The 10468-nt window shown below is 36.9% G+C and overlaps 1 long non-coding RNA gene across 1 annotated transcript; it reads right to left on the bottom strand.

Moving 5' to 3' along the window:
* Positions 1 to 1249: 1249 nt before the first annotated feature.
* LOC132020636 (uncharacterized) lies at positions 1250 to 6046 on the bottom strand. Its single transcript, XR_009405043.1, has 3 exons — positions 5814 to 6046; positions 3490 to 3595; positions 1250 to 1801 (listed from the first exon to the last, which is right to left on the bottom strand). It is a non-coding gene; the product is annotated as an uncharacterized LOC132020636 (long non-coding RNA).
* Between the last annotated feature and the right edge of the window lie 4422 nt (positions 6047 to 10468).

The raw sequence follows: 10468 nt of genomic DNA, 5'->3' as shown, positions 1-10468 counted from the left end.
CAGTGGTGATTTCTTCCAGTGTTTCATATAAATACACACGTTTGCACTGAGGGAAGAGAAAAACAAAAGAATGTTTCCGGTATAATAGACACATATTCCAGTCGTGGTCATTGAAACTTAACATTACAAGACCTTTTGTCACTTGAAAGGTTCATTCTTGATCATTTTATGACTTACAGAGAATAGAATGCTGCAGAGCATTGAAGGTTGGTTACTGACTTTTTCCTCCAAAGCCAGAAAGAATTTCTCTTAGTTTGATTCAATTGAGACACCAAAAAGCACAATTTTGAATTGCTCCAAAGGAAAAAAACAGATGCAAAATAAGAACACCATGTAAGTTCCTGACGCCAGTTAGCTAGACTGTGCAAAGGTGAGCTCTGTTGGCCATTCAGTCCTTCATTTCTCCAGGACTGAAATGCACTACAGAAAGGTGCCCTTGTGATTAAATGTGACAATGGTTGGGACCATTAGAAAGGCTTCTCCAGATTCTGCCTCATTAAGAGCCTCCCAAATTCTGACATAACTTGGATGGTTCTGGACCATGCAGAATCCAAACATGTGTGCTATGTTACACTCAACAATGTTTTTGCCATTTCACTCTTTCTGCTGCCTTCGAATGATTTAAGTTGCTCTCGCGAAATCCACGCAAGTTCAATATCAGAGTAACGTAACCCCAATGATTACACAAAACACAGATCAAATTCAAACCTAGTATAGAAAAAAAGAGAAGGGCGCCTAGGTGGCCCAGAGGTTAAGCCTCCAGCTCATGATCTCAGCCCAGGTCTTGAACTCAGGGTCATGAGTTCAAGCCCCTCACTGGGCTCTATGCTGGGTATGGAACCTACTTATAAGACAATGTTTAAAAAAGAGAATCAGGAGGAATGTGTACCCCTATTTGTCAGGGCATTCTAATGCCTCAAGAGACAGTAATAGCCCTTAAAAGTAAATATCAATGGCAAGTGACCATTTTAATTTAGTGGGCAATCAGAGATGACATCATCCGATGCCCTTCCACCATATAAAAAAAGCACAAGTTCCTCTATGTTGATTAAACAAATGACTTGTAGATTTGAGGCCAACCCATATTCAGTAAGAAGTAGGACTGCCAAGAAGGAGAAATACTGTGCACACACTGGAAACACAGATGAAGAATTCTTCAACAAGTATCATTTCTATTGTCCATTTCGGACAAGATACGATGAACCTTTGTAACATCAAGATTTGAGGAAAGAGAATAAACAGTCAGGGAATGTAACTCTTCCATGACACCCATGGTGGTTGATTTTATATGTCAACTTAAGTGGATCAAGGGGAGCCCAGATATTTGGTCAAACACCCTTCTGGATGTGCATGTGAAAGTGTTTTTGGGTGAGATTAACATTTAAATTGGTCTACTGAGTAAAGCAGATTCCTCTTCCAAATGTGAGTGGGCCTTGTTCAATCAGTTGAACATCTGAATAGAACAAAAAGGCTGACCCTTCCCTGAATAAAAGAGAATTGCTCCTTCCTGCTGTCTTTGAACTGGCACGTTGACCTTTCCTTCCCTTCTGACTTGAACTGGAACATCCGTTCTCCTGGGTCTCGAGCTTGCTGGTCTTCGGACTGGAACTACTCCATGAGTCTCCGGTTTCTTGGGCCTTTGAACAAGGACTAGAACCACACCGTGCGCTCCCATAGATCTCCACACTTCCAACCAATAGATCATCCATCCAGTAGATCATCCAACCAATAGATCATCCATCCAATAGATCATCCTGCAGATCCTGAGCCTCGCTAACCACCATAATTGTGGGCACTGCTCCTTATAATAAATAAATGAATAAGTGAATAAATAAGTGAATAAGTGAATACATAAATACATACATACATAAACAAACACATAGACATATATATACCTCCTATTGATTCTGATTCTTTTTGAACCCTGACTAATGCAATGCCCAAGGGTACTTTTCTCAAGCACGAGTTAACTTTCTCCTTCCCTCCTTCCTTTCCTCCTTCCCTCCTTTCCTTCCACCAAAGAATAAGGTATTTACAGTTATCCCAAAATAGTCACTGAGTAGTGGATTGGATTTCTGGTGACCATTTTATCTTTTATTAAATCTCTGTATGCATGTAGGTCTATTTCTGGGTTTTCTGTTCCATTTCATGAGTTTATTCACTCATGTGTCCATACCACTCTCTTTATAAAAACTGTTGATGTTTTTAATTGTAGTACCACTCTTTTTTAATTATTGAGATTTTATGAATTTTAATATAAGGCCTCCCCCCCGCCACTTTTTTATCAACTTTCTACAGGATATTCTTTTGTAAATTATTTTTAAAATTGAGATATATTTCATATATAGTGAAATGCATAATCTTAAATATAAGTTTGGTGATCTTGAAAAATATATACAATCACACTAATTTCAATATACAAAGTTGTGTTTTGATTTGTTTCTTTTATTTTGTTTTCAGAAGTGGTATCTTTATGTTGTTGAATCTTCCTATCCAAACATAAAGTATTTTTTTCATGTGCTCAAATTTGTTTTTGTGTCATCATATGGAAGGTCACTAACTGAGCATTTGTTTTGAGAGTGCAAAATAAACTTCTACTATGTTTAGCCACTAAGAATTTGGAGGTGTTTGTTACAGCAGTTAACCTATGCTGACCAATACAGTTAGACTTAATGTACCAGGTTTGGTTTATACTTTGCTGTCTTATATTTGACTATAAGATAGGGGTATACTGAGTGCTATTAATATTTAAGTATACTATTTCTCAGCATAAATGAATTTCTAGGAAGCACCACTAGGTGTCCTCTACTAATAATTTTCACTGAGCTGATGAAGGATAGACTGAAACTATTTTTCCCTATTCATGCATTCCTTTAGCTGTGTTGGCTGAATTTGTTAAAAGTTGGACCAAGGAGCACCCAGGTGGCTCAGTCATTAAACATCTACCTTTGGCTCCAGTCATGATCTCAAGGTACTGGGATCAAGCCTCTGCATTGGGCTCCCTGCTCAGAGGAAAGACTGTTTCTCCCTCTCCCACTTCCCCTGTTTGTATTTCCTCTCTCTCTCTCTCTCTCTCTCTCTCTCTCTGTTAAATAAATAAATAAAATCTTTTAAAAGAATAAAAAATAAAATAAAATTTTACAAGAACGTTACCCTTTTGCCATCACTGTTAAAACACGGACAAAATCCTTAGAAAAATAGAAACTGTTCATTATTTTTAAAAACATTGCTTAATAGCTCATTCTTCTCAGGAATAAAAGTATGGCCTTTGTTACATTATAAAGATTAAGCCATTACAGGAACTGGTTGGTGATTTATCTTAGAGTTGCTGAAGAACAAATTTGGAAAAGACAATTTATACTGTACAGCTTCTTCATCTCCAGACTTTTTTTTTTCTAGCACCATAATGCAACAAGAAAGCAGATTAGCCTTGAAAGAAGAAGCAATTACAGAGTGGGTGCATCTGGAAAAGAATTGTTGAAGTCATACCTCTTCACTTTATGTATTTGCTTGGAGGAAGGCATTGGAATTGGTTGAAAATCGTCTTACAGGGCTCTTGGTTAAGCCACCCCATTTCCTACTGACTTCAATATTCCTATTTAAAAAGAGAATAAAAATGAAGAGAAGGAGATCAAAGGCTGTTGAGGTAGAATAGATAAGAACCAATGTTATCTAGAATACACGCAGTGGCAGTGATCACTGAGAAAAGGAAATATATTTGAGAGGTATCCAAGAGAAAAAATCCACAAGATCTGGCCTCCTTTAGGTGTTTGGGGTGAAAGGGAATGAGATGTCTATAAAATCTTCAGAGTTCCAGAGTCAAGAACAACCTCTTCCTGAGGTAGGAAAAACTAAAGAAGGAAAAAATTGCGGTACAAGAAAAGAAGGAATAGGTTTTCACTTTTTAATGTGTTGATTTTGATGTGTCTAGGGGACATCCAAGCAAAAATATCAGATAGACTGAAATCATTCCAAAAAAGATTTTTGGTTAAAGAAAAGGGCGTAGCAAAATTTTTACTCTTCTCCACTCCCTTAAACTCCGCCAAAAACAAACAAACAAAAAAGAGCGAAAATAGTCTATCTTCAATGAAACCTGGAAAAGGACATAACTACAGGCCACAAACTAAGAAATGTATTTGCCAAGTACCTGAAGTCTAGACTAAGATGAGCAAAGAGAGCCCGGAGAGCCAACCTTTGCCTCCTAGGATTTAGACCAAGATAACTAACTTCCCCAAAGTTCATGTCATCACCATAAAAATTACTTTGATTAGTGTATTGAGCTCTGGGTATATAAGGAGTCCACAAAAAGGAGGAATGTCTTTGCAGAGACCAGGATGACATCTCAGAAGGCAGGGAAGGTACAGTAGGAGAACAAATGTTGACCCAGCGTGTATATGCCATGAAGGGTGGGGGAAAGGTAGCTATGTTTCTGTGTGTGTGTGTGTGTGTGTGTGTGTGTGTGTGATAGAGAGAGAGAGAGAAGAGGAAAGCATAAAAGGGAAGGGCAGGGAAGGGAAAGGAAGGGAGAGGAAGGGAGGGGAAGGGAAAAGATTCACAATATACTATTCTAGCCAAGGATGACCTCTGGAGGTGAAGTGGGGTGAAGGAGGAAAAGCATTTATAGCCAGACTACAACAGAGCTTGTGACTTAAAAGACTTTGCTGTTATCCTCAACCACTGTTAACCACAGTATGTATGTATGTATGTATGTATGTATGTATTTTTAGCTGGTTCCTGGCTGCCTTTGGAAAATGAGTAATAATTAAGTAGAAACCAGCATGGGCCAATACATAAAAGCTTTGCCAGAGAGAGAAAGAGAGAGAGAACACACACATATGCAAAAGGCAGATATTACCCAAGGAAATAGAGGAGTTACCCAAAAAAGTAAATAAAGTGTAGCTCCCCATATGATATAAAAATGTTGTGATCTCTGTTTAGAAGAGACATGAATGAGCTAGGATTTGTCATAAATATTTGCTAGTCTGTTGCCTGGCAGCCACTTCCTCTTCTCTTAGTAACAGTACCAACCGTGCCCTCATGCAACTAAAGTGTTTGAAAGGAAACGACCCCACCCTCCTGGCTAGGGGTAACTTTTCAGCCAAAGTGGTTGGTACAGGAATGGACCTGTGATCTAAATTGGTCATATAATGAAGCCATTATTTCTGTGCAACATTTGGGTTAGAAAAACCTTTCACTCTTTTATTTCCGTATGAATGAAAAATGTTCTAGAAGCTGCTGCTAGCCATTTTACTACCACAAGGGGAGCTCTTGTCTAAGAAGTGAGCCACCACAAAAGGAGCTAATTTGAGGGGGAGAGAGAGAGAGGATAAATGTGAACATGTAGTTTTAACACTGGATAAATTCATTCCCTGCTCTCTTCAAGATCCAATCAATTTTCTTTTATTATTTAACATTTATTGAAACACAGAGATCAAGAAAAGAAATTTAGTAGTAATAGATAATATTCATTGAATGCTTGCTGCCAGGCATAGCCATAAACACTTGATGTAAACATCAAGGCCAGCCTCTATAGTAGGTACTATTATTACCTCCACTCATAAATGAGAAAACTAAGTGACCGGATGAGATAAATAATGTTTCCATAGTCACCAAGCTAGTAACAAATTGAGCAATAATTTGAACCAAGTGAATCTAACTCCAAAGACATACCAACACAGAAGCAAAAGATCATTTAGACAGCTTATGAAATTAAGTAGATATACCTAAAATGGAACATTTACCTAAAATTGAGCATTGTAAACTATGTCTTTTTTCTATTTCATCTGCTTTTGGTTTGTTTCTTGAATACTTACATGAAAGTTAGATCTCCTAATCATCTTCCATACGTATCATCTTTTCTACAAAAATGTTCATATCCTTGGTTTTTTTTCCAATTAATTTTGTGAAACCTCTTTAAGATTCTTTAAAGTATCTTGGTGTTGTTTATTGGGTTTATTGAAATTTTGGCTGTTTTGCTGTTCTGTTTATCTTCCTGTTCTGGATTTTCATCTCATCTTCATTCACAGATGTCATGATTGCCCATGTACAAAATGCTATAAAATCTGTGAGAAAACTACTAGAATTAATAAGTAAGTTTACTAAAGTCGATGGATACAAGGTTGATATCAATTGTATTTCTATATACTAACAATCAGCATTTGGAGATTGAAATTTGAAAGACAATACCATTTGCAACAGCATCAAACAATATAAAATAGAGATAAATTAAACAAAATATGTGTAAAACGTGTATATTCAAGACTATAAAACATTGCTGAAAGAAATTAAGGTCTTGAATAAATATAGAGAAATGCTATGTTCATGGATAAGAAGATTCAATAGTGTAAAGAAATCAGTTCTCCCTAAATTAATGTGTATATTTAACAGAATTCCAATAAAAATTCCCAAAGGCTTTTGTACAGAAATTGTTCAAAAAAATTGGGAGACTAATATTAACTAATTTCAATATACTATAGCACTACAATAAATAACATAATGAGGTCTTGACATGTAGATATAAATCATGCAACAAAATAGAGTACAGAAATAAAACCACAAATGTATAATGAATTGATTTTCAACAAAAGTACCAAGAAATTCAATGAATAAAATGACAATCTTTATAGCAAATCATTGAGAATAATTACATACAGGGTGCCTGGGTGGCTTAGTTGGTTAAGCGACTCACTTTGGCTCAGGTCATGATCCCAGAGTCCCAGAATTGAGTCCAGGGTCGGACTCCCTGCTCCATGGGGAGTCTGCTTCTCCTTCTGACATTCTCCCCTCTCATACTCTCTCTCTACCTCAAATAAATAGAGAAAATCTTTTTTTTTTAATAATAATAATTACATGTGATACCTGGGTGGCTCAGTGTGTTAAAGCCTCTGCCTTTGGCTCATGTCATGATCCAAGGGTCCTGGGATCGAGCCCCACATCAGCTCTCTGTTCAGCAGGGAGCCTGCTTCCTCCTCTCTCTCTCTCTGCCTGCCTCTCTGTCTACTTGTGATCTCTGTCTGTCAAATAAATAAATAAAATCTTTAAAAAAAAAAAAAAAGAAGAAGAAGAATTACATATACATATACAATCAAATGAATCTCAACTCTAACTTTACACTACATACAAAAATGAAGATGAATTAGCTTGCCTAACTATATGTAAGAGCTAGGACTATAAAACTTCTAAAAGAAAACACAGGGGGAAAATCTTTGTGAACCTGGTATAGTCAGGATCACCAATCTTGACACAAATTTTCCTTTTTGAGAGAAAGAGCACATGACCAAAGGGGAGGGGCAAAGGGAGAGAAAGAGAAAGAACCTTAAGCAGGCTCCATGCCCAGTGCAGAACCTAATATGGAGGGTTGATCTCCCCTTCCCCCTCCGTGACAGGGGGGATCATGACCTGAGCTGAAATCAAGAGTCAGTCACTTAGCCAACCGAGCCACCCAGGCACCCCATGTATAAATATCTTATACCATGTGCACATATACCAAATAAATCATAATGGAAAAGGTTAATAAATTACACTTCATTTGAATTAAAATGTGTATCCTTCAAAAAACAATGTTACAGAAATGAAGAGACAGCCCCAGATTAGGGGGGAAAAAATATTGCAAAGCATTTATCTGAAAATGGACTAGAATCCAAACCTCCCCCTCTGCCAAAACAATGTTCACAACTCAACCATAAAAAAACAAACAACCCAACTTTTTCAGGGAAATTCAAAGTAAAACCACAGTGAGCTATTACTCCATGTTCACTAAAATCTCAAAAACTAAACAGATTGATAACACCGAGCATCGGCAAGGATGTGGAGCAACTGAATCTACTTATACAACATCAATAGAAATGAAAAATGATAGACACTTTGGGAAACAGTTAGAAAGCTCCTGAAACTATATACATGCAATGCCAATAAAGCACAGAAATTCATACCTGAGTATTTCCCAGGAGGGAAAAAAATGCCCTGCCCACAAAATTTATATAAAAATGTGAAGGATAAAAACTGGAAGCAACCCAAATGTCAATCAACTAGTGAATACATAAGAAAAATGTGTTATGGTCATAAAATGAAACACCACTCCACAATAAAACAGATATGTACAGGGGTGCCTGGGTGGTGTGGTCGATTAAGTGTCTGACTCTTGATATTGGCTCGGGTCATGACCTCAGGTCCTGAGAACGAGCCCCATGTCAGGCTCCCCACTCAGCAAGGAACCTGCTTAAGATTTTCTCTCTCTCCCTCAGCCCCTCCTCCCCACTTTCATGCTCTCTAAATAAAAACATAAAATCTTTAAAAAAAAGAAAAAGAGGGGTGCCCAGGTGGCTCAGTGGGTTAAAGCCTCTGCCTTTGGCTCAGGTCATGATCCCAGGGTCCTGGGATCAAGCCCCACACTGGGCTCTCTGCTCTGTGGAGAGCCTGCTTCCCCCTCTCTCTCTGCCTGCCTCTCTGCCTACTTGTGACCTCTCACTGTCAAATAAATGAATAAAATCTTTAAAAAAAAAAAGAAAAGAAAAGAAAAGAAAAAGAAAAAGAATGTACAACTATATACACAACAACATGGAGGAATCTTAAAAGTATTATGTCACATCAAAGAAGCCAGACATAAAAGACTATACACTGTGAAATTTCATTTATGTGAAATATTATAAATATTGCAAAGGCAACCTCTATATTACTATATAGAGTGACAGAACAGTGATGGCCAGGCTGTAGAATGAGAAATGAGGACTCACTACAAAGCATGAGAAAACTTTTGGGTGGTAATAGAAATGTTCTGTATGTCATGATTAGTTACAGTTGTTAACACATAGCTCTATGTTTTTGTTAAGACTCATAGAATTTTATATTAAAAACCACGGGATTTTTTAATGTAAATTATCTTTAATAAGATTCATTTTAAAAGTTGAAAAGACTCTTATCCACATATCATACCCATTAGACATGTAAAGATGGTGAATATTTTAAATGGCTGTTAAAATCTCCAAATGAACAACAAAAAAATATATTTTGTTAAAGAAAAATCACACAAATGGCCAAAAGGTATATAAATGGGTATTCAACGTCACTAATCTCCAGGGAAATGTAAGTCCAAACCACAGTGAGCTATCCCTTCCCACCTATTAGGGAGGGCTAGTGTCAAAAAGTCAAAGATAACAGGGGTTGGTGAGGATATGGAGAACAGGGAACCCTGTGCATTGTTGGTAGGAATGCAAATTGGTATGGTCATTATGGAACATAGTATGGTGGTTGCTCAAAAATTAAAAATAGAAATACTATATGATCCAGCAATCCCACTTCTGGGTATTTACCTAAAGGAAATAAAATTAATATCTCAAGGAGGTATCTCCACTCCCTTGTTCATTGCAGCATTATTCACAATAGTCAAATATAGAAACAACCTAAGTGTCTATCAACAGATGAATGGATAAAGAAAATGTGACTGATACATATACACAAAAACATATATTCAAATGGAGTATTATTCACATTTTAAAAACGGGACTATCCTGCCATTGGCAACAACACGGATGAACCTGGAGGATGTTATGCTAAGTGAAATAAGCCAGACACAGAAAAATATCCCATGATCTCACTTATATGTGGGATCTAAAAAAAAAAAAAAAATAGTGAAACTTAGAGCAGTAACACAGAATAAAATGGTGGTTACCAGAAGCTGAGAAGTGGAGGAATATGCAAGGTATTAATCAAAGTATTCAAACTTTCAGTTATAAGATGACTGGGTCCTAAGACCTAAGGTACATCATGGTGACTATAGTTAATAATAATGTATTACATACTCAAAATTTGCTAAGAGAAGAGATCTCAAAATTTCTCACCACAAAATAAAAGTTGATTGTGTGAGGTGATGAATATGCTAATGGTTTGATTACGGTAATTATTTTCACAATTTGATTATTTCACAGCATATAAACATATGAAAATATCACCTTGTGTACCTTAAATATATGCAATTTTTATTTGTCAAGCATGCTTCAGTCAAGTTGAATGGCAAAGTCAAACCAACAAAAAGCTCAGGGATCAGGTTATTGCATAGCAGAAATTGCTGCCACAGGAAGGGAAGTTCGCAAAATAAAATTTTGTAAAACTTCGATAGGTTGGCGAAATTCAGGAAATGATGATTGCTGCAAGTGCTGCCCAAAACAAGCAAAGCCCAGCATATAGTGAATGTTTTGTCATCATATGCACATATCAAATAAAAAGTCTGTGCTGGTTTCATCTGTCTTGTAAAAAAAATACAAAAATTTCAACTTCGTCACTACACATTTCTTTCTTCACAGAGGGATTCTGGGTTCAAATACTTTTTGGAGTGAGAACAAAAAACCACCTGGATGATGTTACATGTTTAGCTCTACTGAACAAACACCACTTTGCTCAAGAACAGACCACTGTGAAAATTTAGACATAGATTTCCTGCTCCATACAGAAACCTGATGGCTTCACTGATGAA

The sequence above is a fragment of the Mustela nigripes genome, chromosome 6 (assembly GCF_022355385.1).
Source record: "Mustela nigripes isolate SB6536 chromosome 6, MUSNIG.SB6536, whole genome shotgun sequence".
Lineage (NCBI taxonomy): Eukaryota > Metazoa > Chordata > Mammalia > Carnivora > Mustelidae > Mustela > Mustela nigripes.
This window is presented reverse-complemented; position numbering and strand designations above follow the sequence as displayed.